This window comes from Enhydra lutris, unplaced genomic scaffold (assembly GCF_002288905.1).
Source record: "Enhydra lutris kenyoni isolate GAN:26980312 unplaced genomic scaffold, ASM228890v2 scaffoldscaffold46, whole genome shotgun sequence".
Lineage (NCBI taxonomy): Eukaryota > Metazoa > Chordata > Mammalia > Carnivora > Mustelidae > Enhydra > Enhydra lutris.
The window spans coordinates 3938414-3952304 of record NW_019154130.1 but is presented as its reverse complement, the minus strand read 5'-3'; the positions used below and the strand labels follow the sequence as shown (position 1 = coordinate 3952304).

Genomic DNA, 13891 nt, shown 5'->3' with positions numbered 1-13891 from the left:
AGGGGAGTTACTGTGGGACGTAACTGAGCGACCGTAAAACAGGCGCTCAGGGAGCTTGTCCGGCTTCCCAGCCAGCTCAGGACCCTTTCCAAAGCACCCCGTCCCCACCTAACCCTGCCCAGAGACCAGACAGAGAGGGTAAGGTGGGAGCTGGCGTGTACACCTATCTAGAGCAGGTCGTCAGAGGTCACCCCAAACACCCTAATCCACTCCGCTCCCCCATGAGGCAGGGCATGCAGCTATCCCCATTTTACAGATGCAGAAATTGAGGCACCAAGTGACAGAACTCTGTCCAACAAAGGAAGATGTCCTCAGGCCCTGGGTTTCTTGGAGTTAACGAGTCTCTCTCCTCGCCCAGCAGAGAGAAGACCTGAATCCCTCCAGAGGCTGCCTGAGCCTAGTCTGGGCTCCCCGGAGAGCTGCCCTGTGGGGGTCAGGGAGCACAGGCCAGAAAGGAGTCACCTCAGGCCATGGTAGCACCCAGAGGTCACCTGTCTGTGCAACACAGGCTTTAAGTCCCCCAGGCACCTGGGGTCATCTGACTTTGATGTCCCAACCTTCCTCCAAAACCATAGCAAAGGGAACATCCTGCAGCCACTACCAACAGCAAACACTCCGACCTGCGTCGAGGCCTGCCCTGTGCCCCCTCGCGCAGGACCTCGCTCAACCCCTCAGCACCTTTCCCAGACAAGTAAGCTGACTGTGCCCATTTTATGGATGGGGGAACTGAGGCTTGTTGCCTTGTTATCCCAAAGCCCGGGCGCTCAGCTCTGCAGGTGTCAGCAGGGTGGTTCCTTCCAGAGACTCCGTGGGGGGTGGGGAAAGTCTTCTCTGTGGATCTCTGTGGACTTGGGGCCCACCCTCCTCCAGCAGGGCCCCATCCCAGGTACAAGTACAACAACTCTATTTCCAGGTAAGGTCCCACTCTGAACTTCTGGGGGAACATGAATTGGGGGGCACTATTCGACCCGGTACAATGGCCTTGATGGGGTGCAGGGAGCATAGGTGGCGGAAAGTGAAAATGCCTAAAACTATTCAGGAGGGTAGAGGGGAGCGGGGGGGGTGTGTGAGAGTGGGGCACCCACCCCCTGCTTACGGTCCCCACCTCCCCAGCCAGTTCAACTGGTCATGGCAGCTAGCCACGAGTCACCACCACACCCAGTGCCCACCAGAAGCCCATCCCGTGAGCCTGGCCCGAGCCCCTAGGACCCCAGAGGGGGGGCCCTGATGCCTGCTGAGCCCCGCTCCTGGCTCGGTGGCCTGCCAGTCAAGCTGAGCCAAGCCCTGGGGCGGCGCGTCCCCTCCCCGGCTCCCCACCAGCTCTCCACCCTGGCCCAGGGGCCCAGCAGCCTTGCCTCGTTAGCCTAAGGAGCAGGGCCCTGGTGCCAGGCGGTTGCCATGGCCACAGAGACACCACCGCGGCCCCGGGCGATGCTCCCGGAGGGTCTGCGGCGGGCACTGGGGTTCAGCGTGAGGACAAGCAGGGGCCTCCGGGGCAACCCCTCCCCGTGGGGTTGGGCTGCGCCACCTCCGGGCCCTCCGGGCCGGCCTCCAGGCCTCCTGACTGACAGCATCTCCCAGAGAGGCTCCCTAGGCCACAAAGAAAATTCCAGCCCTCCCCCCACCACCGCCCTGCCTGGCCAGAGCCCCTCCACCAGCCACCAGCATAGCGGAGAGGGATTGCAGGGGGCCTGCCTGGGGGAGGTCAGAGGTCGGCAGGCGCTGGGGGCAGACAGGCCTCCAAGGCAGTGAGAAGTGGTGGGAAGCCCTTTAGGGCTCTGAGTAAGGTCGAGGCACAGCACCCCTGGGGCCCCGCCACACAGGATGTCGGTGGGGAGATGGGGGAGGGTCGCCGCAAGGAGGGGCAACCACACCAGAGGGCAGTGTGGGCGACCCGGGGTCTCTGGCCCGTGCGCCACATGCCAGAAGGAAGCCCAGGACAAGCATCTGATGTGAGGAAGGACTTGGGTCCAGTTGGGGACAGCATGGGCCTGAGGGCCGAGGGACATCCGTGAGCCACCAGCAGTAGACCCTGGCACCCAGTTGCCTGGGCTCCCCGGGTGCTTGAGCCATGGAGAGGAGGAGGAGGGCAGTCCCAGGCTGCAGGAACGCCTCGGCCTCGGATGGCCCCTCAGCCCCCTTGGCTTTACCACGACCTGTGAGGATGTGTGTCAATTATCACCCCATTTCATTGGTAGGTAAACTGAGGAGCCACGCACAGAGGCTCCGCTACTCATCCAGGTCACGTCACACAGCCAGCAAGAGGCAGACCCGGGACTCAGAGCTGCGGGCCAACCCTAGGAGACAAGTGGTAGACAGCCTCAGCCACCAGGCCGGAAGACGGATTGACACCCAAAAGCCTCCCAGCCTCCCAGCCCCCCCGCCCAGTGCACAAGCTCGCACTGGCAGCATGTGCACGCGTACACACACACACACACACACACACAGAGGCAAGCCGGCTGGCCAGTCTCATCTAATCCCACTTCCTACAACCCACCCTATAGAGCACTTTTCCCCACTTCCTTCCCCAGCTCCAAGAAATTCCCCAGGGTCAGCCGGAGGGAGCAGAAGCATTTGAAATCATCAGCAGAGCAAGGAGGCCAGAAGAGATGGCCCAGGGTTCCTCATTGTGGACACGCCCACAGGACTGCCACCCCAAAATTCTGAGATCCCTGGGCCCCAGGGCCCCAGACAGGGAAGAGACAGAAGTGACACTTGACGCCAGGGGTGGTGAGCATGACATCTGCTCCACTCCAGGGCTTTCCCCCGGGGCCCTCCAGTGGGGACATCTTCCACATTTCAAGTTACTCACTGTCATCTTCCCAAATCCAGTCCAACACGCACATGTAAAGATCCTGCTTATCGCCCAGGGTCTGACCTTGGTTAAAACCCTCCACAGGGCCAGGCCTTGGTTTCCTCCTGGGATCATCTGTCAGGAGACTCTGGGTGTAACCTCCCCGGGTGGGGTGACCCAGCACCCTACAGGCACCCACGGGACACAAGCATGGAAACACCTTACAAAGCATTTTCCTTTTCTTTACTCCTGTCTGCTCCACGGTGCTCCTCCAAAGATGAGACAACTTTCAGGAATGCATATGGTAAGATACTATCAGAGAGCGAAGTCAGGGCAAAGAGAAAAACTGGGGACAAAGTACTGTAGAATCAGGATGAAGCGGGTAAAACAGAAACACGGACCAGAAAGACCAGACCAGACTGCTGAACGCAGGCTGCACATCTGGCTCCGAGTTTCCTGACGGCCCAAGCAAAGAGGGAACAAGACGGGTAGGAAGCGGCTTGCCCAAAATTGTGAACACCCCATAGCACTGCCCAGAAGCAGTTTCAGCGACCACGTAGCGCCCCACAGCAGAGAAATCAGTCCAGACTGCCTGCTGCCTCAACATCCCCCCTTTGCCCACTGAATCCTATAACAGTCAGCTGTAACCAGGAGCATCAGCTACACTCGGCAAGAACAGTTAGCCAGGCCAACAGGAGGGACTTTAAGGGCCTGCTTGGTATGACTCTTCAACTCACAATCCTCTCTGGGCCCCCAGTTTCTTCAACAGCAAGAACCCCAGGAGGTCATGCTGAAGTCAGAAAGAACGAGGTGGGCTGGCAATAAAGACGTTAGGCCTTGCAGGCCTTCGGGCCTCCATCACAACCCCACAATTTTTCATCTATACCTTGAAAACAGACTCTGGCAACACATTCACGCATAGGCATAGCTGTGTTCCAATAAAGCTTTATTACAGACACTGAAATCTAAATTTCATACAATTTCGCAGATCACAAAATATTATTTGGTTTTTTTTTTCAGCCATTAAAAAATGCAAAAACCACTCTTAGCCTGCGCACCACAGAAAAACAGGAGGTGGGGGCCTCAGGAGTGGCTCAGTCTGTTGAGCTTCTGACTCTTGATTTTGGCTCAGGTCACGATCCCAGGGTCATGAGATCGAGCCCCACATCAGGCTCTGCACTGGACATGGAGCCTGCTTAAGATTCTCCCTCACTCTCTGCCCCTCCCACATCCCAAAAAATAACGGGAGGTGGGCTGGTGTCAGCCTGTGGGCAAAAGTTAGCTGACAGCTGCTCCATGTGTTCCAGAATGAGCTCCAAGATACGTTTTATTTTAGGGGACGAAAGCGAGACGTAAATAGGTGTGATATTATTTGTGTCCATCTAAGGCAGGCAGAGGCCCAGAGTTTCTCGGAGGGGAAACTTTACCTGTGCATGTCTGCCTCACGGGACAAAAAGTGGGAGGGCAGAAACCAGACGACTTCCCTGGACGCCTTTGTGAGCTGCTTGACCTTCCTAACAGACCCGTGCATTTTCTCTCACAAAAGTTAGTTTTTATAAAGCCCCAAGCAAGTGGCAGAGAGTTTTGAGTACATTGCTTTTTAGTGTCTTCTATTTTTCAAATGACAATAGACAGCAACATTATGTCCCCCCACAACAACAACAACATTAATCTAGTTATTACATAATGCATTAATTATGTAGCAGAAAAAACTATGGAACACTTATGGGGAGCAGGCCTTCCTACGTATGTGCGCTCATGAAAACAAACAAGGGGGCTTTGCAGACGATCCCCTCTGTGTGCCCAGCCAGGTTGGAGGTCCAGGCCCCAGAGCTCAGCCCTCAGGAGCGAGGGCTGCCCTCTCTTTGCAGGGACGCAAGTGGGGAAGTCTGGGCACAGAGCTCCCAGCCTCGGGGACACTCGGGCCTACTGCCTATAGGGCCAAGAAGAGAAGGCTCAGCCAGTGGTCTGAAAACATGTTTGGGTCCGAATCCACAGAGAAGGCAAGGCTCTAAAACCATGCCGCCCAAAGGGGACAGCGGCCACAGGCCACAGGGGGCTATTTAAACATATTAAAATAAACTAAAAAATGGAATTTTTTTTTAAAGATTTTATTTATTTATTTGACAGACAGAGATCACAGGTAGGCAGAGAGGCAGGCAGAGAGAGAGGGGGAAGCAGGCTCCCTGCTGAGCAGAGAGCCCCATGCGGGGCTCGATCCCAAGACCCTGAGATCACGACCTGAGCTGAAGGCAGAGGCTCAACCCACTGAGCCACCCAGGCGCCCCAAAAAATGGAATTGTTCCTTGGCCGTAGTCACTTCAAGTACCCAGGGCCACGTGCAGCCATGGTGCTAGACAGGATAGATCTAGAATGTTCCCCCCCGCAGCCCCCCACATCGCAGAAAGGTCGACTGCACGGAGCGGCCCCAGAGGCTGGTTGGGACAGGAAGGGGACAGTAAGATTAGGAGCATGGGCAAGAGAAGGACAGAGGGCAGAGGAGCCTGGTCGGCACTAGGGTCTGCCTGGGGCTGTGAGGCGGGTGGGGTGGGGGGAGGCTCCAAGATAGGACAGTGCCATGCTGGCACTGGGCAGAGACAAGACACACGAAAAAGGAAAACAATCCATGCTAAGAGCCAAGCCCGGCTCCCATGCACAGACTCTGACTCCCTCCCTCCAGACCCGAGCTGTCTGATCAGGCAGCCATTAGCCACAGCCACATGTGGCTGTTTAAATTTAAGTTAATTAAAATGAAATAAAAAAAATAACCAGTTCAGTCACGCTAGCCACATTTCAGGAGCTCAACAGCCTCCCCCCGTGCTGGGTGGTCACAGGCAGCGCCGGCGCGCACCACTTGTCCCCCACGGCCGGAAGCTGACGGCACACCGCTGGTCCACACTGTCCTCAGAGGTGGGCACGACTGCCTACTTAAAGATAAGGAAACCGAGGCTCGAAGGTCAGAGACTGCTTGAGTCATTAGCTGATGGAGGCAGGATTTGAACCCAGGTCTGACTTCAAAGAAACCCTTTCTGGAACCTGCACCCAGGCGAAGCCTGGCCCTCCGCTAGGAGATCCCCTCTGTCCCCAGTGTCACCCCTTCCCCGACTCTCCATGCTGCCCAAACCCTCCAAGTCCACCAGACCCATGTCATCAAAACCTCAGCCTCCAGGGACAGAGGGAGGGGGCGGAACATATCTGTCAATCACACCAACCAGCCAATAGGAAAGGAGCCTTCTCCCTGGAAGGCAAAAAGGCCAGGCCACCAGGGCTCTGGTGTAGGGACCCCAAGACCCTGCTCTGTTACAGCATCCGCCTTCTAAGCAGCCCTGTAGACAGAGGAAACATGGAACCAGCCTGTCAGCGACAGCCCAGTACCCCACAGATCCCCTGTAGAATGCTTCTACAGCGAAGCACTGACAATCCAACGGGGTAAGCCAAAATAGTAAACAGCACCTCTGGCGACACACATCGGGTCCTCACAGCAATAAAGACACCATCCCCATCTTACAGATGAGCAGACTGAGGCTCAGAGACGTTAAGCCGCTTGCCAGAGTCAATAACAACTGAAAGCTGCCCAGACAAACTCCAAACCCAGTGCTCACACTTTCTGCCCCGTAATCCTCTCCACGACCCCACCAGCCGTGAGCCATGTGCCCATCTTACAGACAGGGGCACCCAAACTCTGAGAAGCAGGGGCCAGCCCCTGGGCGCACCACGTGTCCATGGCTAAGTCAGGACCCGAATGCATCAGAACCTGATCCAATGAGGATCAGGGACTAAACACTCCTGGTCTGTCCTCTACTTTGTGTTGAGGATGATTCTTTACGGTTCAAGGAAATCAAAGAGCCTCTCTCCAGGGCGCCTCGCCTGAGCCCAGCGAGATGAGTAACCATGATGATTTTGATCACTGTCAGCAAAAGTCACACTACTGCGGGACCTTGGGCTGGCCTGGTCCCAGGACCCTCATCTGTAAAATGGAAAAAAGCTGCCTTCCTCCTTGGGACCTCTCAAGGTCTCCTGCTACAGAAACGTCCCAGGGCCATCCAGCCCAGCCCAGCCCCCTGTGCAGGAAACTCCAGGCCCCAGCACTCCTCAGATGCCACTTTCTGGAGCCCCGTTATCTGCCCTGCTAAATAATTCAAAACCATGTTTTCATTTCAAAATAAACACAGCCGCCAGAGCGAATGCCAAATTTGCATGAATGTTTAAGATAAAATGAGACTTTAAAGAAACCCTGGGGCTGCAGCAGGCACTTTCCCCGCAGGCACTTTCCCCCTCCCCAAATCCCAGGGAGAACAGGTTCTCAGTCTCCTGCCCCCTGGGGCAAAGATCTGTAGGTGCTGCTCCAATAAGAAACATAATTTCTTTCTTCCTAACCTGTGCAGCCGCAGCTGGAGAGACACCAGCAAGACCAGGAACCATCAATTCCAGGTCTTCGTCCTCCTTCCAACATCCAAAGTGTGTGACCTTGGGCAAGTCACTAAACTTCTCTGCGCCTCCATTTCACCATCTATAAAATGGGATCATGAGAACAAGGACCTCACAGCGTGATACCAAGAGTGAATGAGTGGATTCCTGGTGAGGGCACAGCCTGACACACAGTGAGAGTGCATGACACGTGTGGGGTCCCTGTACAGTATCCCTTCCCAACCCCCAAGGATCCTCAAAGGATGCCGCTGACCCTTCCCAAGCATCATGTCCCTGGGGACCCCATATACCCACCCATGGGACAAGGCCTTCTAAGATGACAGCCTGGCCTGGCCCTGGGCCCCTAGCCCTCCCCAGACCCCTCCTGACACCCTCCCCCAGGGGGCCTGGAGCAGGAATTACCGGCTCCCACAAGCTGTTCCCTCAGAGGTATCACCTGGGGAGGCTGCTGTTGGCATCTGACACATGAAAAGGAAACAGAGAAGAGAAAAACAGACACAAATAAAAGCTCTCAACCCTCTCTTGTCAGAGGCAGAGTGCCGTGGGGGGGGGGGGGGGCCTTCGCTTGGAGAGCTGTGGGAGGGAAGGGCTGAGCTCTCCTACCTGGGCCACTTCTGCTTCTCCTGGACAGGAGCTCCTCAGGCTGGGTTCTCTGTAGGTGGACCCCCCCTCAATCTCACAACCTCACCCAACAGGCCTCAGGTGGGGGTTGGGAACAGAGAACACCTCACAGTGGGGCAGGGGGGTGGAGGGGAGAGGGGGGAGGTGACCAGGCCAAGCAGCCTGCACAGGAAGCCTGAATGGCAAGGCGCTGGGGGCCGGACTCCTGGGGTGGTATTCCAATGTGGGGGCAGGGGTGAGTGCCCCCACCCGCAGAGCCCCCGCCCCCTTGCCCGGAGAACAATCCTTGCCCTCCTAGGGTCGCAGCGAGATGCGTATTTGCAGAGCTCCCAGAAATCTTTAGGAGGTGGTATAAGTATTATTAATTGGGGGAAAAGAACGGATTATGCCAAATAAATCCTTCCCACGTAGCCGAACCCTCGCCCAGGGAGGGGGAGATGCGCGCAGCCCCACGAGGGGTCTCCATCCCTCACCGGGACCTGACAGCCACATTACCATTTACATGGATTTATCAATAGTATTGATCCCAGAGCAAGCATAAATAGCTCAGTGGGAAGAGGCCAGGGCTGGGGCCCGCTCAGCTCCCGCCCCCACGTCTGGGCACCGCAGACTCCCCGGGCACCCGGCGGCGGCGGCGGCGGCGGTAAATTTCCAAGCAGGGACAAGGCGGCGGCGGGGAAGCCAGACAGCGCCCGGGATGCCCTCACCGCTCGGCGCCTGCTCCAGGACCTGCGCGCACCCCTCCGCCAGGCTCGGTCTGTGCATCTGCTCAATGGGCTGAAGGCACCACCTGCCTGGCTCCATCCGCAAACGGGAAAAGCGGAGTGGGGGGCGGGGTGGGGGGGGGAGAAGAAAGCATCCTTCCTCCACTAGATCCCCCACTCCCCAGCAAAAGGCAAGTCGGCCCCGTCTCTCAAGATTTCCAGTTTGTTGATTAAAGTCCAAGTTTTAGAACCTAGTAATAGTAATAATAATAACAAAGTGGTCATAGTAACATTCACACAAATATGTTCTAGGGATTACCACTCTCGGTTCTCACAACAACCCCAGGAACTCGGGAATATGGTTACCCACTTTGCAGCTGAGAAGCCTAAGGCATAGAGAGGTTAAGTAATTTGTCCAGGGTCACCTGCCAAGAAAGTGACAAAAGAAAGATTCGAACCCAGGGAGTTGAGTTGCAGAGTAGGCAGTGAAAGGCTCAGCTATCCAGGCTCACATCTCTTCCATTCTCTGATTGCTTCCCCCACCACATCCAAAACAAAAAAAAAAAAAAAAAAAGGCCACCCACGACGAGGCACACAACAATGCCCTGGGACGCCCTCCCAGCTCACGCCTGGCCCTGAGAGCCCCTTGTATCAAAGCAGCCGCGAGGACCCAGATCTCGTTTTTAAAAAAAGGGCAAAGTCAAGGCCACCGATAACACATCCCAACGTGTGGAGAACTCCCCCAACCAGCCCACAGGGATCCTCTCCCCTTCCCACCTCCCCACCCCCATACATCCTTCCTCCAAATCTGCAAAAGGGGAAAAAAAAAATAATCATAATAAAACCAGTTCTCACCAACGGGGGGGGGGGGGGGGGGGGGAGGAGAAGGGGGAGGAAGGGAGGAGGCTGAGCCGACAGAACAGATCCGCCTCCGCTCCCTGCACCAGACCCTCGCAGAGCCGAGCCCGAGCGCGCGACAGGCGGCGGGAGGACACTAGCTTCCAAAAAAATAAACCTCCAATGTAAAAATAACGCCGGGCGCCCCACGCTAATTGGGCCCGGGCGACGGCAGCTCACAGGTACAGCATGTCTCTCCCTCCTCCCGCCCGCCTTGCCCTCTCTCCCTCCCTCAGGCTTTTTTCTGCAAGCGCCTGGGGTGAGGAAGGCGCGCCCCACGAGTGCCCCCCACTGCAGGTCTCCGGGGAGGCTCCCCCAGCACTAGGGCCTGGGGCCTCCGGGTCCAGCCCAAGTGGGATCAGCTCTGAATTCCAACTTCCCAAACTAGTGGCATCCCAAGTATCCGCACAGCCCGGGGGAGGGACCAGGAGGCGGCCCAATGAGGCGTCACCAGCCGCGGGAGGCAGGCCCAGACAGCAGGAACACCAGCCCGCGGGGGAGGGGGGAACGAGGGGCGCCTCTCCCGGGGGGACCCCCCACCCAGTGCCCTCTGCTCCCTCGCTCAGGAGCTGCCCCCGCCAGCCCCCGCCCCTAGCTGGCCGGAACCCGCCATGCGCCCTTCCAGAGCGGCCAGGCCGGGGAGCACGGGGTGCCATCTCCAGGGGCTCCCCAAGCCCGCGCTGCCTGCTGGAAAATAAGACGCAGTGTCACCCCCAAGCCTGGGTCTACTTGGGGAGGAGGAAGGCGCACGGCGGCCATGCCCACAGGGCCGGGGCACACGGTGGGGGGGCTGCCCGGCGCAATTCCAGGGCGTCCCCCCGCCGGTCCACCCCCACGCCACTTCCCTCCTTCCCGCCCCCTCGCAGGGCAGCTGGAGTTCCCCTAAGTTCCCCAGCGCCCCCACGCACGCGGACCGCAGTGTCTATGGGGCGCCTCTCTCCCTAGCAGGCCACCCCCCGAGAGCGCAAACTCAGGAGTGCAGGGGCCCCGCCAACTCCGCCGCGTGCGCCGCCCGATCTTCCCCTGATCCCCCGGAAGCGCGCCCCGCGCCTCCCCCCGGCCCTCTGCGGGGACCCCCGGCCCCAACTCACCTAGCTGAGGTGGCGGCGGCGGCGCCCGGGCTCGGGGCGCGCTCGGGCCGCTGGGGCGCTCAGGCAAGTGGCGGTGCAGAACCGGCTGGGGGCGCGCAGCAGGCCCGGCCTCCCAGCCGGGGCGCGATCCTCCCGCCGCCGCCTCCTAGGGCGCCTGCCCAGGGTCCCCGGCCGGCAACTTGGAGCGCATCGCGCGGCGCAGGGCGCGGGTGCACGGCTCGGGCGGGGCGCGGGCGGACGCGGGGCTCCGGTGCGGCCCGGCCTGCCCGCGGCTCCGCTCCCGGGCGGCGGCGGTGGCGGCGGCAGCGGCTGCGGCGGCGGCGGCGGCGGCGGCGGCGGCGGCGGCGGCGGCGGCGGCGGCGGTGGCGGCGGCGGTGCGGCGGCGGCGGCGGCGGCGGGAGGGGGAGGAGGGGGCGGGGCGGGAGCCCGGGAGGCGGTGGCTCGGCCTTCCAGCTCCCGGCTCCCCGCCCGCACAGACGCGCCCCGGCCCGGCCCCCTCGGGCTCCTTAAAGGGCCCGCGTCGCCTCCCGGGCCCTGCGCGCACCCGCGAGCGCGCGCTCACGTTGCCACATGCGCGCGCGCGCGCGCGCACACACACACACACCCTTACACTTGGGCGCGACGCCGTTTCTTTTTAGCAGCTCCCCGAAGGAGGAAGGAGGGGGAAAGCGCCTCCCCGTCCCGCCCCCTCCTCCTTCTCCTGTGGGGCTCCGAGCCCTCCTTCTCCTCCTCTTCACTGGAATCGCGTTTCAGCTATTAAATGATAACTCCAGAGTGGCCGGTGGGTAGGGAGGGAGCGTACGGGGAGGGCTACACGCCGATGCGCAGGGACGCGCGTGGGGGAGCCCACTCAGGGGGCTGCAGCACACAGTAGAGAGCCCACCTCTCCGTGACGGGCTTACAGGCCCTGGGCCTCGCGGGACAGCAGATGTGGCCCAGTGATCGCACAAGGAAACTCACAGCGCACCGCAGACGTGCGCGTAGCCTGGGGCATCGACTCAAGTGTAAGATCACCCACAGGTAAACACGGGACACGTACACACAAGTTGCACACGCAGTCAGGCACACACACCAGAATGTCTCTTTCCCGAGGGCAGGGATTTCTGGCTGTTTCTACACGGCCTTTTCACACAGTAGGGACTCCATAATGTGTGGTTGAGTGAACACCCATTTGGGGACCCCGGGGGACACAAATGCGTGGACTTGATGCCGCAAGCCTGTGATACCATCCACAGGGACACACACACCCTCACAAACCCAGATGGCACAAGCATGTGGGGTCACAGACACACACGTGAACAGTCCCGGGCCGGCTCCCAGGCACTCACAGTCTCCAACAAGAGCCCTTCTGGCCCCCTGCCCATTGAGCGTCCCTGGTGACCCCTTCCCAGGTGGCCCTCCCAAGCTAGGGGAGATTTTTTTAAAAAACAGCAGAGGGCACTGGGAGCCCCAGGCCTGGAGCCTCCCTCCTCCTCTCCTTTCCCCTAAGATGTTGGAGAGTTTGAATTTTTGTTTTCAGTTCAGCTTTCCTTTTTTGGAGCGAAGTCTCAGCAGATTCAGTTCTGCCATCTGCCAACATCTGAGAACCCCTAGGGGGAGTGGGGAATGGCTGCGGTGGGGAGGCGGCCATGTGGTTTCCAGGGGCCCCAGGCGTGCCTCCTGCCAGCAGGCGGGGAGTTGCCCGCCTCCCCTGTAGCAATTTGTCCTTCTCTGCCCCCTCAGGCTGCTCGTTTTCCTTTTATTGAGGGGAGAGAAGGAGCACCTGGGGCTGACAAAAATCTGGAAAAAGGGGAAGTGCATGTGGAGGGAAGAGGAGAAGTTTGGAACGAGAAGGGGATATGGGTCAGCGGTCCCTTCCCTCCCCATCCTGGCCCCACCAGCTCCACAGCTGCCAACCAGACCGTGGGAATCCACAGGCAAAAGGCCAGCCCGACAGAAGGAAGGCCTAGCCCTCTGAAGGGCCTGGGGAAGGGAGGGCAGGGAAGGCAGAAGGGGGCCTGGGAAGCCCTCCTCAGCCCTCCTCCCCGTCCCCCAGTGTCACCTGAGACCGCTCCTGACATCTGCATTTCAATGAGATCTGCTCTGGGATTTGGCACCGGAGGAAAAGGATGTGGGGTACCGTCTTCAGAGGTTCCCTTGCCCAGCTTCTGCCTCCCAGTGGTGGTCCAGGGGCTTTGGCTGCGGCTGTGAACATCGGAGTGGGGCAGGCAGGCAGGGGGACTGTCCCATGGGTCACTTGGAAACCCCTCAAAGGAAGCCAAGGACGGACTCAAACGTCAGTGTCCTCCGGACCAGCCATGTTACAGAAGGAAAAGTATAAGTACATGTCCTCAGGATCTCACAGGTTCCCCCAGAAACCCTCAGAGGGTGGGTTCCTAGGATTGACCCCACATTACAGATAGGGAAACTGAGACCCAGAGAGATTAAGAAACTTCTGCTAGTGATTCCACATGGGCACTCGAAACCATGGCCCTGAAGGGATGAACTGCGAGTCTCAGCTGAGCCCCTGCCCTCCCGAACTCCTCCCCTCCACCCCCCTGCCTACCCGCGCAACCCCCCACCCCCCACCCCCCTCCCCTCCTGCCACAGATCAGTACCCAGCACCCCCCTTGCTAGTCCTCAGCACTGCACCATTTGCTACTGGGCTCTGAGCAGCAGCCCCAGGGGTTCTCATGTAACTAATGGGAACAACAGATTCGAAAAATTGCCAAAGAACACTCCGCCCCAAAGAGCCTCCCTGGAGGGCCCTTAGACACTGGGCTGGGATGGGGGTTAATAATAATGCTAGCTAAGAGCTTCCCAAACATCTCACCGTGAGGGAAAGACTGTCAATATACCCATTTTATAGGTGAAGAGACTAAGATCAAGGGAACTCGCCCAAGGACATCGGGCCACATACAATACATGGGTCCTGAGCAGCTGGGAACAGGTGAGAAATCCAAGGGACAAATTCTGCCCTTAGTCTATGTTCCTACTATAATTTCGAATCATTCAGTCATTCCCTTCTAAATCATTAGCAGACTAGTCAAACTCATTCCTGCCTCAGGACCTTTGCATTGGCTGTTTCTCTGCCTGAGAGAGCCATCTTCTATCTTCTGGTCCCAGCTCAATGTCACCTCCTTAGAGAGGTTCTCACTGATCCTCTATCAAAACTCCCAAGGCACTAACTAACCCATTACCCTATATATTTTCTTCACCATTTATCACGACCTAAAATTATCCTGGGTATTTGTCACTTATATATTGTCTTCTGTCACCAGAATGTCAGGTCCATGACAGCAGAGACCTCATCTGTCTAGCCCACTGCTGCATCAACAGCACACAATAGACAGCAGTTAAAAAGTGTTGACAATAAA

General features: G+C 58.5%; 1 protein-coding gene across 1 annotated transcript in view; it reads right to left on the bottom strand.

Moving 5' to 3' along the window:
- Positions 1 to 10758, bottom strand: part of LOC111156480 (nuclear receptor corepressor 2) — a 207664-nt gene extending 196906 nt beyond the window's left edge. The window contains exon 1 of the mRNA XM_022517407.1: positions 10536 to 10758. The gene's annotated coding sequence lies outside the window, so the exon portion shown is untranslated. The remainder of the gene's footprint in view (positions 1 to 10535) is intronic.
- Between the last annotated feature and the right edge of the window lie 3133 nt (positions 10759 to 13891).